This window comes from Megalopta genalis, chromosome 11 (assembly GCF_051020955.1).
Source record: "Megalopta genalis isolate 19385.01 chromosome 11, iyMegGena1_principal, whole genome shotgun sequence".
Classification (NCBI taxonomy): Eukaryota; Metazoa; Arthropoda; class Insecta; order Hymenoptera; family Halictidae; genus Megalopta; species Megalopta genalis.
The window spans coordinates 3,825,001-3,840,000 of NC_135023.1; the positions used below are offsets into that span (position 1 = coordinate 3,825,001).

Below are 15,000 nucleotides of genomic sequence, written 5' to 3' on the forward strand. Positions count from 1 at the left end.
TTTCTCTCTCCTTTCGTCGTTATTTACACCGGACGGACTCACGGCCGGCTCTAGCTGGGTGTCATATATATATACGTCCCACGCTCATGCTGCCACTAGCGCGCAACAGAGTAGGGTGTCAATGACAACGACACAGCATTGAAACGAGCTACACAAGCCGGTCTCTCTTGATACCAATGTAAACGAGCATTAAGTTATCTTCAGACTGCCCGATATTTTCGTCCTTTGGACTTTCCCAACGATTCCTTTTTTTCTTTTTTTTTTTTACACCACAGCGAAGACTTGAGGAAGCGTGATTAGCACGCTCGCATCCCTCCCTGTCCTACTACAACTGTGTGTGTGTGTGTGTAAAGAAAGAAAAAAGAATACATTGGCTTTCTCTCTATCGAGAAGATGGCCTACGCAACGCAGATCAAAGGCCTAATACGTGTAATATAATACGCGTCTGGCCGTGTATAAATCACGCACGAATGATCTGGTCGGGCCCAACTCTTCTCGTACGCTTATTTTTCCGTGTTGAGGCACTATCATAAAATCACACAAACCCCAACACGTGTGTGTCTTGGAAGGAAGATGGCCTACGCAACGCAGATCAAAGGCCTAATACGTGTAGTACACACGTCTGCCGTGTAAATCACGCACGAATGATCTGGTCGGGCCCAACTCTTCTCCACCACACCACATCCCAACTTTGTACATTTTTATATATTTTTGTGCGTTGGGGCACCTTCATAATCACAAACCCCAACAACACATATATCTCTCTCTCTTTGAAAGATTTGTTGTGGCCTACGCAACGCAGATCAAAGGCCTAATACGTGTAGTACACACGTCTGGCCGTGTAAATCACGCACGAATGATCTGGCGGGCTCAACAATATCTTTTTTTTTTATATGAATTCTTATCCACAAACTAATCGAATTCATTTTCTCTCCTCCTCTCCTCTCTCTTTGAGATATATTGGAACATTGTAATGATCCTTCCGCAGGTTCACCTACGGAAACCTTGTTACGACTTTTACTTCCTCTAAATAATCAAGTTTGGTCATCTTCCCGGCATCATCGGCAATGCCGAAACATTGCCGCGCACCAGTCCGAAGACCTCACTAAATCATTCAATCGGTAGTAGCGACGGGCGGTGTGTACAAAGGGCAGGGACGTAATCAACGCGAGCTTATGACTCGCGCTTACTGGGAATTCCTCGTTCATGGGGAATAATTGCAAGCCCCAATCCCTAGCACGAAGGAGGTTCAGCGGGTTACCCGGGCCTTTCGGCCAGGGAACACACGCTGATTCCTTCAGTGTAGCGCGCGTGCGGCCCAGAACATCTAAGGGCATCACAGACCTGTTATTGCTCAATCTCGTGCGGCTAGAAGCCGCCTGTCCCTCTAAGAAGATTTGTTTGTACGTTGGTAGTAAAAACCCCACCGGCAGAAGCCGAGAGCCTTCGAGATACCATAATTACGTCTATTTAGCAGGCTAGAGTCTCGTTCGTTATCGGAATTAACCAGACAAATCGCTCCACCAACTAAGAACGGCCATGCACCACCACCCACCGAATCAAGAAAGAGCTATCAATCTGTCAATCCTTCCGGTGTCCGGGCCTGGTGAGGTTTCCCGTGTTGAGTCAAATTAAGCCGCAGGCTCCACTCCTGGTGGTGCCCTTCCGTCAATTCCTTTAAGTTTCAGCTTTGCAACCATACTTCCCCCGGAACCCAAAAGCTTTGGTTTCCCGGAAGCTGCCCGCCGAGTCATCGTAGGAACTTCGGCGGATCGCTAGCTGGCATCGTTTATGGTTAGAACTAGGGCGGTATCTGATCGCCTTCGAACCTCTAACTTTCGTTCTTGATTAATGAAAACATTTTTGGCAAATGCTTTCGCTTCTGTCCGTCTTGCGACGATCCAAGAATTTCACCTCTAACGTCGCAATACGAATGCCCCCATCTGTCCCTATTAATCATTACCTCGGGGTTCCGAAAACCAACAAAATAGAACCGAGGTCCTATTCCATTATTCCATGCACACAGTATTCAGGCGAAGGTAGCCTGCTTTGAGCACTCTAATTTGTTCAAAGTAAACGTACCGGCCCACCTCGACACTCAGTGAAGAGCACCGCGATGGGATATTAGTTGGACCGCCCCGTGAAGAGCAAAGCCCACCGGTAGGACGTACCACATAATGCCAGTTAAACACCGCGAGCGATGAACCGACACTGTGACACACAGATTCAACTACGAGCTTTTTAACCGCAACAACTTTAATATACGCTATTGGAGCTGGAATTACCGCGGCTGCTGGCACCAGACTTGCCCTCCAATGGATCCTCGTTAAAGGATTTAAAGTGTACTCATTCCGATTACGGGGCCTCGGATGAGTCCCGTATCGTTATTTTTCGTCACTACCTCCCCGTGCCGGGAGTGGGTAATTTGCGCGCCTGCTGCCTTCCTTGGATGTGGTAGCCGTTTCTCAGGCTCCCTCTCCGGAATCGAACCCTGATTCCCCGTTACCCGTTACAACCATGGTAGGCGCAGAACCTACCATCGACAGTTGATAAGGCAGACATTTGAAAGATGCGTCGCCGGTGCTATAAGACCATGCGATCAGCACAAAGTTATTCAGAGTCACCAAAGCAAACGATGGACGAGTGTAAACACCCGCCACCGATTGGTTTTGATCTAATAAAAGCGTTCCTACCATCTCTGGTCGGAACTCTGTTTTGCATGTATTAGCTCTAGAATTACCACAGTTATCCAAGTAAATTTTAGTACGATCTAAGAAACCATAACTGATTTAATGAGCCATTCGCGGTTTCACCTTAATACGGCATGTACTGAGACATGCATGGCTTAATCTTTGAGACAAGCATATGACTACTGGCAGGATCAACCAGGGAACTATACAATATGTATATATAAAATGGACAAAATTTAAATCCTTTTCCATCGTCGCCTGTTTCATATATATATGTCAGGTCGACACACCATTTTTCTCTTTCAAATATGTACAAGTTTTGCCACATTCCGCGCTTGTAACATATCTTCTTTAACGCTCAATTTCTTTCATTTTTCTACCATACAGATATTTTACCGTACGCCCAAAAACGTACGTATTATATTTTTGTTCTATCATAAAATCACATTTTTCTACGTACGCCAGCTTCGTACGTTTCTATCTTTGCCTTCATAAAATCACAAGATAATTTTATCTTCAAGAGTCTCGCTATTAACATCTTGTAAGATAAATGTACGTCCCAGCTAAAACGTACAAATACTTCAAGTTAAGTAATAATATATCATCGCTATTGACAAATTTTTAAGATCCAAGACACAGTTCTCTCTATATGTTTTAATATTTTTTATGTACTCAAATATATTCAAAGGAAAAAGTACATGGGTGATGCCATAGTCGTGGAAGCGCGTACGCTCACGCTGATCTTCTGACCGCCGGAAGCACGAAACCTCTGATCTGGGCAAAATCGGCAAGCCGAGGAAGAACGGACAGGACACATGCTGGACTGGCGAGAAAGCGTGTTCTTCCGCTCGCGCTAGGCATTTCGATTTCTGACACCTCTTGATTTAAAAAATCAGTTTTTTGATAGTTTTCTCTCTCCACTGGGCTATTTCATTTTAGCCACAGTTTTCAATTGGTACGATTTGCTTCCAAATCTTACAGATGCATTTTAAAAAATTTTTCCATCGCTCGGACAGAAGAGTCGATTGCTCAGTGAGTACGAGTATACATACAAAGTGCATACGGGTAACCAACCCCGTAGGGCTTGCCACATATGGGCCATTCGGTCAAAGACACCGACCCGTGGCCACGCTGTGTGGAGAAAAGTCCGTAACGTAAACGGCACGAAACAGTCAGGACCGAAGCCCCGAAGGAGCTCTGAGACAGCTTCTCGACCGAGATCGTAGAATTGGCCCAAAACCCGCTCTGCTCCGTCCGCCTCGCACGGACCGTGTATCTCTTATAGATACCGAACGGCCGGCAAGGACGCCGGCGCCGCCGGCCGAATAGCACGCGCGCTTATGAGTGTAAACCGCTGCGGCAACAGACCGCCCGGCCGTGCTGTTGTAACATAGCGCGTGAACGAACGAAAAAAATTTTTATAGTAAACATTAAAATAAATTACACTACCGTAAACTAGACAAAAAATTACACATTTTTTCCCAATATGAAAATTTTCACAAACTTTTTAAAGTCCCATCGCATCGAGTAAACTTTTTTAATAACGCGTCCGCACGATTCTAAATGCTTAATCCATATGTGAAATCGTTCACTGATCACGAATATCGCATTTAAAAAAATTACAAAAATTTATTTTTCAAAATAATCAAAAAAAACCGAAAAATCACAAGAGTAAAGTACCATTATTTTAAACAACATGTCGTTCTAAATGCTTAATCCCTATGTAAAAAAGTTATTTAAGCAAGAATATGTAATCGAAAAAAATTAGAAAAATTTATTTTAGCCGTAAATCGAAAATAATGGGGACACCGGAGCTGTTCGAAGCGCCGAGACGCGCCGCGTACGGCCGAATATTTTCTAAGTCCCAACGTACCGATCAAGAGTAAAGTACCATTTTCCTACATTAGATTTCGTTCTAAATGCTTAATCCCTATGTAAAAACGTTAGTTAAGCAAGAATATCGTATTTTTAAAAAAATCTAATGATAGGATTTTCCAGAAAATTGAAAAAACCGAAAAATGTCAAGAGTAAAGTGCCATTTTCTGACATTAGATTTCGTTCTAAATGCTTAATCCCTATGTAGAAACGTTAGTTAAGCAAGAATATCGTATTTTTAAAAAAATCTAATGATAGGATTTTTCAGAAAATTGAAAAAACCGTAAAATGTCAAGAGTAAAGTGCCATTATTTTAAACAATGTATCGTTCTAAATGCTTAATCCCTATGTAAAAAAGTTATTTAAGCAAGAATATGTTATTGAAAAAAATTAGAAAAATTTATTTTAGCCGTAAATCGAAAATAATGGGGACACCGGAGCTGTTCGAAGCGCCGAGACGCGCCGCGTACGGCCGAATATTTTCTAAGTCCCAACGTACCGATCAAGAGTAAAGTACCATTTTCCTACATTAGATTTCGTTCTAAATGCTTAATCCCTATGTAAAAACGTTAGTTAAGCAAGAATATCGTATTTTTAAAAAAATCTAATGATAGGATTTTCCAGAAAATTGAAAAAACCGAAAAATGTCAAGAGTAAAGTGCCATTTTCTGACATTAGATTTCGTTCTAAATGCTTAATCCCTATGTAGAAACGTTAGTTAAGCAAGAATATCGTATTTTTAAAAAAATCTAATGATAGGATTTTTCAGAAAATTGAAAAAACCGTAAAATGTCAAGAGTAAAGTGCCATTATTTTAAACAATGTATCGTTCTAAATGCTTAATCCCTATGTAAAAAAGTTATTTAAGCAAGAATATGTTATTGAAAAAAATTAGAAAAATTTATTTTAGCCGTAAATCGAAAATAATGGGGACACCGGAGCTGTTCGAAGCGCCGAGACGCGCCGCGTACGGCCGAATATTTTCTAAGTCCCAACGTACCGATCAAGAGTAAAGTACCATTTTCCTACATTAGATTTCGTTCTAAATGCTTAATCCCTATGTAAAAACGTTAGTTAAGCAAGAATATCGTATTTTTAAAAAAATCTAATGATAGGATTTTCCAGAAAATTGAAAAAACCGAAAAATGTCAAGAGTAAAGTGCCATTTTCTGACATTAGATTTCGTTCTAAATGCTTAATCCCTATGTAGAAACGTTAGTTAAGCAAGAATATCGTATTTTTAAAAAAATCTAATGGTAGGATTTTTCAGAAAATTGAAAAAACCGTAAAATGTCAAGAGTAAAGTGCCCTTATTTTAAACATTATATCGTTCTAAATGCTTAATCCCTATGTAAAAAAGTTATCTAAGCAAGAATATGTTATTGAATAAAATGAGAAAAATTTATTTTAGCCGTAAATCGAAAATAATGGGTCGAGCGAATCGGTCGATTGCGCCGAGACGCGCTATGATGCAACAGACGAGCGATTGGAACGCCCGAATATTTTCAAAGTCCCAACGTACCGATCAAGAGTAAAGTACCATTTTCCTACATTAGATTTCGTTCTAAATGCTTAATCCCTATGTAAAAACGTTAGTTAAGCAAGAATATCGTATTTTTAAAAAAATCTAATGATAGGATTTTCCAGAAAATTGAAAAAACCGAAAAATGTCAAGAGTAAAGTGCCATTTTCTGACATTAGATTTCGTTCTAAATGCTTAATCCCTATGTAGAAACGTTAGTTATGCAAGATTATCGTATTTTTAAAAAAATCTAATGATAGGATTTTTCAGAAAATTGAAAAAACCGTAAAATGTCAAGAGTAAAGTGCCCTTATTTTAAACATTATATCGTTCTAAATGCTTAATCCCTATGTAAAAAAGTTATCTAAGCAAGAATATGTTATTGAATAAAATGAGAAAAATTTATTTTAGCCGTAAATCGAAAATAATGGGTCGAGCGAATCGGTCGATTGCGCCGAGACGCGCTATGATGCAACAGACGAGCGATTGGAACGCCCGAATATTTTCAAAGTCCCAACGTACCGGTCAAGAGTAAAGTACCATTTTCCTACATTAGATTTCGTTCTAAATGCTTAATCCCTATGTAAAAACGTTAGTTAAGCAAGAATATCGTATTTTTAAAAAAATCTAATGATAGGATTTTCCAGAAAATTGAAAAAACCGAAAAATGTCAAGAGTAAAGTGCCATTTTCTGACATTAGATTTCGTTCTAAATGCTTAATCCCTATGTAGAAACGTTAGTTAAGCAAGAATATCGTATTTTTAAAAAAATCTAATGATAGGATTTTTCAGAAAATTGAAAAAACCGTAAAATGTCAAGAGTAAAGTGCCATTATTTTAAACAATGTATCGTTCTAAATGCTTAATCCCTATGTAAAAAAGTTATTTAAGCAAGAATATGTTATTGAAAAAAATTAGAAAAATTTATTTTAGCCGTAAATCGAAAATAATGGGGACACCGGAGCTGTTCGAAGCGCCGAGACGCGCCGCGTACGGCCGAATATTTTCTAAGTCCCAACGTACCGATCAAGAGTAAAGTACCATTTTCCTACATTAGATTTCGTTCTAAATGCTTAATCCCTATGTAAAAACGTTAGTTAAGCAAGAATATCGTATTTTTAAAAAAATCTAATGATAGGATTTTCCAGAAAATTGAAAAAACCGAAAAATGTCAAGAGTAAAGTGCCATTTTCTGACATTAGATTTCGTTCTAAATGCTTAATCCCTATGTAGAAACGTTAGTTATGCAAGAATATCGTATTTTTAAAAAAATCTAATGGTAGGATTTTTCAGAAAATTGAAAAAACCGTAAAATGTCAAGAGTAAAGTGCCCTTATTTTAAACATTATATCGTTCTAAATGCTTAATCCCTATGTAAAAAAGTTATCTAAGCAAGAATATGTTATTGAATAAAATGAGAAAAATTTATTTTAGCCGTAAATCGAAAATAATGGGTCGAGCGAATCGGTCGATTGCGCCGAGACGCGCTATGATGCAACAGACGAGCGATTGGAACGCCCGAATATTTTCAAAGTCCCAACGTACCGGTCAAGAGTAAAGTACCATTTTCCTACATTAGATTTCGTTCTAAATGCTTAATCCCTATGTAAAAACGTTAGTTAAGCAAGAATATCGTATTTTAAAAAAAATCTAATGATAGGATTTTCCAGAAAATTGAAAAAACCGAAAAATGTCAAGAGTAAAGTGCCATTTTCTGACATTAGATTTCGTTCTAAATGCTTAATCCCTATGTAGAAACGTTAGTTAAGCAAGATTATCGTATTTTTAAAAAAATCTAATGATAGGATTTTTCAGAAAATTGAAAAAACCGTAAAATGTCAAGAGTAAAGTGCCCTTATTTTAAACATTATATCGTTCTAAATGCTTAATCCCTATGTAAAAAAGTTATCTAAGCAAGAATATGTTATTGAATAAAATGAGAAAAATTTATTTTAGCCGTAAATCGAAAATAATGGGTCGAGCGAATCGGTCGATTGCGCCGAGACGCGCTATGATGCAACAGACGAGCGATTGGAACGCCCGAATATTTTCAAAGTCCCAACGTACCGGTCAAGAGTAAAGTACCATTTTCCTACATTAGATTTCGTTCTAAATGCTTAATCCCTATGTAAAAACGTTAGTTAAGCAAGAATATCGTATTTTAAAAAAAATCTAATGATAGGATTTTCCAGAAAATTGAAAAAACCGAAAAATGTCAAGAGTAAAGTGCCATTTTCTGACATTAGATTTCGTTCTAAATGCTTAATCCCTATGTAGAAACGTTAGTTAAGCAAGAATATCGTATTTTTAAAAAAATCTAATGGTAGGATTTTTCAGAAAATTGAAAAAACCGTAAAATGTCAAGAGTAAAGTGCCCTTATTTTAAACATTATATCGTTCTAAATGCTTAATCCCTATGTAAAAAAGTTATCTAAGCAAGAATATGTTATTGAATAAAATGAGAAAAATTTATTTTAGCCGTAAATCGAAAATAATGGGTCGAGCGAATCGGTCGATTGCGCCGAGACGCGCTATGATGCAACAGACGAGCGATTGGAACGCCCGAATATTTTCAAAGTCCCAACGTACCGATCAAGAGTAAAGTACCATTTTCCTACATTAGATTTCGTTCTAAATGCTTAATCCCTTTGTAAAAACGTTAGTTAAGCAAGAATATCGTATTTTTAAAAAAATCTAATGATAGGATTTTCCAGAAAATTGAAAAAACCGAAAAATGTCAAGAGTAAAGTGCCATTTTCTGACATTAGATTTCGTTCTAAATGCTTAATCCCTATGTAGAAACGTTAGTTAAGCAAGAATATCGTATTTTTAAAAAAATCTAATGGTAGGATTTTTCAGAAAATTGAAAAAACCGTAAAATGTCAAGAGTAAAGTGCCCTTATTTTAAACATTATATCGTTCTAAATGCTTAATCCCTATGTAAAAAAGTTATCTAAGCAAGAATATGTTATTGAATAAAATGAGAAAAATTTATTTTAGCCGTAAATCGAAAATAATGGGTCGAGCGAATCGGTCGATTGCGCCGAGACGCGCTATGATGCAACAGACGAGCGATTGGAACGCCCGAATATTTTCAAAGTCCCAACGTACCGGTCAAGAGTAAAGTACCATTTTCCTACATTAGATTTCGTTCTAAATGCTTAATCCCTATGTAAAAACGTTAGTTAAGCAAGAATATCGTATTTTTAAAAAAATCTAATGATAGGATTTTCCAGAAAATTGAAAAAACCGAAAAATGTCAAGAGTAAAGTGCCATTTTCTGACATTAGATTTCGTTCTAAATCCTTAATCCCTATGTAGAAACGTTAGTTAAGCAAGAATATCGTATTTTTAAAAAAATCTAATGGTAGGATTTTTCAGAAAATTGAAAAAACCGTAAAATGTCAAGAGTAAAGTGCCCTTATTTTAAACATTATATCGTTCTAAATGCTTAATCCCTATGTAAAAAAGTTATCTAAGCAAGAATATGTTATTGAATAAAATGAGAAAAATTTATTTTAGCCGTAAATCGAAAATAATGGGTCGAGCGAATCGGTCGATTGCGCCGAGACGCGCTATGATGCAACAGACGAGCGATTGGAACGCCCGAATATTTTCAAAGTCCCAACGTACCGGTCAAGAGTAAAGTACCATTTTCCTACATTAGATTTCGTTCTAAATGCTTAATCCCTATGTAAAAACGTTAGTTAAGCAAGAATATCGTATTTTTAAAAAAATCTAATGATAGGATTTTCCAGAAAATTGAAAAAACCGAAAAATGTCAAGAGTAAAGTGCCATTTTCTGACATTAGATTTCGTTCTAAATCCTTAATCCCTATGTAGAAACGTTAGTTAAGCAAGAATATCGTATTTTTAAAAAAATCTAATGGTAGGATTTTTCAGAAAATTGAAAAAACCGTAAAATGTCAAGAGTAAAGTGCCCTTATTTTAAACATTATATCGTTCTAAATGCTTAATCCCTATGTAAAAAAGTTATCTAAGCAAGAATATGTTATTGAATAAAATGAGAAAAATTTATTTTAGCCGTAAATCGAAAATAATGGGTCGAGCGAATCGGTCGATTGCGCCGAGACGCGCTATGATGCAACAGACGAGCGATTGGAACGCCCGAATATTTTCAAAGTCCCAACGTACCGGTCAAGAGTAAAGTACCATTTTCCTACATTAGATTTCGTTCTAAATGCTTAATCCCTATGTAAAAACGTTAGTTAAGCAAGAATATCGTATTTTTAAAAAAATCTAATGATAGGATTTTCCAGAAAATTGAAAAAACCGAAAAATGTCAAGAGTAAAGTGCCATTTTCTGACATTAGATGTCGTTCTAAATCCTTAATCCCTATGTAGAAACGTTAGTTAAGCAAGAATATCGTATTTTTAAAAAAATCTAATGGTAGGATTTTTCAGAAAATTGAAAAAACCGTAAAATGTCAAGAGTAAAGTGCCCTTATTTTAAACATTATATCGTTCTAAATGCTTAATCCCTATGTAAAAAAGTTATCTAAGCAAGAATATGTTATTGAATAAAATGAGAAAAATTTATTTTAGCCGTAAATCGAAAATAATGGGTCGAGCGAATCGGTCGATTGCGCCGAGACGCGCTATGATGCAACAGACGAGCGATTGGAACGCCCGAATATTTTCAAAGTCCCAACGTACCGATCAAGAGTAAAGTACCATTTTCCTACATTAGATTTCGTTCTAAATGCTTAATCCCTATGTAAAAACGTTAGTTAAGCAAGAATATCGTATTTTAAAAAAAATCTAATGATAGGATTTTCCAGAAAATTGAAAAAACCGAAAAATGTCAAGAGTAAAGTGCCATTTTCTGACATTAGATTTCGTTCTAAATGCTTAATCCCTATGTAGAAACGTTAGTTAAGCAAGAATATCGTATTTTTAAAAAAATCTAATGGTAGGATTTTTCAGAAAATTGAAAAAACCGTAAAATGTCAAGAGTAAAGTGCCCTTATTTTAAACATTATATCGTTCTAAATGCTTAATCCCTATGTAAAAAAGTTATCTAAGCAAGAATATGTTATTGAATAAAATGAGAAAAATTTATTTTAGCCGTAAATCGAAAATAATGGGTCGAGCGAATCGGTCGATTGCGCCGAGACGCGCTATGATGCAACAGACGAGCGATTGGAACGCCCGAATATTTTCAAAGTCCCAACGTACCGGTCAAGAGTAAAGTACCATTTTCCTACATTAGATTTCGTTCTAAATGCTTAATCCCTATGTAAAAACGTTAGTTAAGCAAGAATATCGTATTTTTAAAAAAATCTAATGATAGGATTTTCCAGAAAATTGAAAAAACCGAAAAATGTCAAGAGTAAAGTGCCATTTTCTGACATTAGATGTCGTTCTAAATCCTTAATCCCTATGTAGAAACGTTAGTTAAGCAAGAATATCGTATTTTTAAAAAAATCTAATGGTAGGATTTTTCAGAAAATTGAAAAAACCGTAAAATGTCAAGAGTAAAGTGCCCTTATTTTAAACATTATATCGTTCTAAATGCTTAATCCCTATGTAAAAAAGTTATCTAAGCAAGAATATGTTATTGAATAAAATGAGAAAAATTTATTTTAGCCGTAAATCGAAAATAATGGGTCGAGCGAATCGGTCGATTGCGCCGAGACGCGCTATGATGCAACAGACGAGCGATTGGAACGCCCGAATATTTTCAAAGTCCCAACGTACCGATCAAGAGTAAAGTACCATTTTCCTACATTAGATTTCGTTCTAAATGCTTAATCCCTATGTAAAAACGTTAGTTAAGCAAGAATATCGTATTTTAAAAAAAATCTAATGATAGGATTTTCCAGAAAATTGAAAAAACCGAAAAATGTCAAGAGTAAAGTGCCATTTTCTGACATTAGATTTCGTTCTAAATGCTTAATCCCTATGTAGAAACGTTAGTTAAGCAAGAATATCGTATTTTTAAAAAAATCTAATGGTAGGATTTTTCAGAAAATTGAAAAAACCGTAAAATGTCAAGAGTAAAGTGCCCTTATTTTAAACATTATATCGTTCTAAATGCTTAATCCCTATGTAAAAAAGTTATCTAAGCAAGAATATGTTATTGAATAAAATGAGAAAAATTTATTTTAGCCGTAAATCGAAAATAATGGGTCGAGCGAATCGGTCGATTGCGCCGAGACGCGCTATGATGCAACAGACGAGCGATTGGAACGCCCGAATATTTTCAAAGTCCCAACGTACCGATCAAGAGTAAAGTACCATTTTCCTACATTAGATTTCGTTCTAAATGCTTAATCCCTTTGTAAAAACGTTAGTTAAGCAAGAATATCGTATTTTAAAAAAAATCTAATGATAGGATTTTCCAGAAAATTGAAAAAACCGAAAAATGTCAAGAGTAAAGTGCCATTTTCTGACATTAGATTTCGTTCTAAATGCTTAATCCCTATGTAAAAAAGTTATCTAAGCAAGAATATGTTATTGAATAAAATGAGAAAAATTTATTTTAGCCGTAAATCGAAAAAAAGACTGTTCGTTTCTCTGTCTCTCTCGCGCGATCGAAGTATTGATGTTTCCCGGCAAAGTAATGGGATATTAATTAAACTTTATACACGAAATTACTCGTTTTGATCCCCGCTACACAGCCGTATACTTTTTATAATTTTGTGGAATCGGGAACCTTGAAATATTTAACATAACGCGGATCGACTGTCTCTGTCTCTTTCTAGATCGGAATAATCGATGTTTCCCGGAAAACTATTCGGAGATTAATTAAACTTTATACACGAAATTACTCGTTTTGATCCCCGCTACACAGCCGTATACTTTTTATAATTTTGTGGAATCGGTAACCTTGAGATATTTAACATAACGCGGATCGACTGTCTCTGTCTCTTTCTAGATCGGAATTATCGATGTTTCCCGGCAAACTATTGGGAGATTATTTAAACTTTATACACGAAATTACTCGTTTTGATCCCCGCTACACAGCCGTATACTTTTTATAATTTTGTGGAATCGGTAACCTGGAGATATTTAACAGAACGCGGATCGACTGTCTCTGTCTCTTTCTAGATCGGAATAATCGATGTTTCCCGGCAAACTATTGGGAGATTAATTAAACTTTATACATGAAATTACTCGTTTTGGTCCCCGCTACACAGCCGTATACTTTTTATAATTTTGTGGAATCGGTAACCTTGAGATATTTAACATAACGCGGATCGACTGTCTCTGTCTCTTTCTAGATCGGAATTATCGATGTTTCCCGGCAAACTATTGGGAGATTATTTAAACTTTATACATGAAATTACTCGTTTTGGTCCCCGCTACACAGCCGTATACTTTTTATAATTTTGTGGAATCGGGAACCTTGAAATATTTAACATAACGCGGATCGACTGTCTCTGTCTCTTTCTAGATCGGAATTATCGATGTTTCCCGGAAAACTATTCGGAGATTAATTAAACTTTATACACGAAATTACTCGTTTTGATCCCCGCTACACAGCCGTATACTTTTTATAATTTTGTGGAATCGGTAACCTTGAGATATTTAACATAACGCGGATCGACTGTCTCTGTCTCTTTCTAGATCGGAATTATCGATGTTTCCCGGCAAACTATTGGGAGATTAATTAAACTTTATACATGAAATTACTCGTTTTGGTCCCCGCTACACAGCCGTATACTTTTTATAATTTTGTGGAATCGGTAACCTTGAGATATTTAACATAACGCGGATCGACTGTCTCTGTCTCTTTCTAGATCGGAATTATCGATGTTTCCCGGAAAACTATTCGGAGATTAATTAAACTTTATACACGAAATTACTCGTTTTGATCCCCGCTACACAGCCGTATACTTTTTATAATTTTGTGGAATCGGTAACCTTGAGATATTTAACATAACGCGGATCGACTGTCTCTGTCTCTTTCTAGATCGGAATTATCGATGTTTCCCGGCAAACTATTGGGAGATTATTTAAACTTTATACATGAAATTACTCGTTTTGATCCCCGCTACACAGCCGTATACTTTTTATAATTTTGTGGAATCGGTAACCTTGAGATATTTAACATAACGCGGATCGACTGTCTCTGTCTCTTTCTAGATCGGAATTATCGATGTTTCCCGGCAAACTATTGGGAGATTATTTAAACTTTATACATGAAATTACTCGTTTTGATCCCCGCTACACAGCCGTATACTTTTTATAATTTTGTGGAATCGGTAACCTGGAGATATTTAACATAACGCGGATCGACTGTCTCTGTCTCTTTCTAGATCGGAATAATCGATGTTTCCCGGCAAACTATTGGGAGATTAATTAAACTTTATACATGAAATTACTCGTTTTGGTCCCCGCTACACAGCCGTATACTTTTTATAATTTTGTGGAATCGGTAACCTTGAGATATTTAACATAACGCGGATCGACTGTCTCTGTCTCTTTCTAGATCGGAATTATCGATGTTTCCCGGCAAACTATTGGGAGATTATTTAAACTTTATACATGAAATTACTCGTTTTGATCCCCGCTACACAGCCGTATACTTTTTATAATTTTGTGGAATCGGTAACCTGGAGATATTTAACATAACGCGGATCGACTGTCTCTGTCTCTTTCTAGATCGGAATAATCGATGTTTCCCGGCAAACTAATGGGAGTTTAATTAAACTTTATGCATCAAATCATTCAGTTTGACTCCTGCAACACAACCAAACACTCTCTGTAATTTTCTGAACTGAAAAACCACTGAAATTGCGCTCGAAATGCGGAGCGACGGGTCGACGCGTCTGCACTGTGCGACAGCTAGTCAAAACGTCCGAACAGCGTATTGTTTTCGATCTCTTGGTATAATATTCGTATTCCTTGCTGTGTATAGCTTCCGATCGATTATTGCAATGGTCA

General features: G+C 36.6%; 1 non-coding gene across 1 annotated transcript; it reads right to left on the reverse strand.

Annotated features, from left to right (window-relative positions):
- Nucleotides 1-971: 971 nt before the first annotated feature.
- LOC143260365 (small subunit ribosomal RNA) lies at nt 972-2,892 on the reverse strand. Its single transcript, XR_013034505.1, has one exon. It is a non-coding gene; the product is annotated as a small subunit ribosomal RNA (ribosomal RNA).
- Between the last annotated feature and the right edge of the window lie 12,108 nt (nt 2,893-15,000).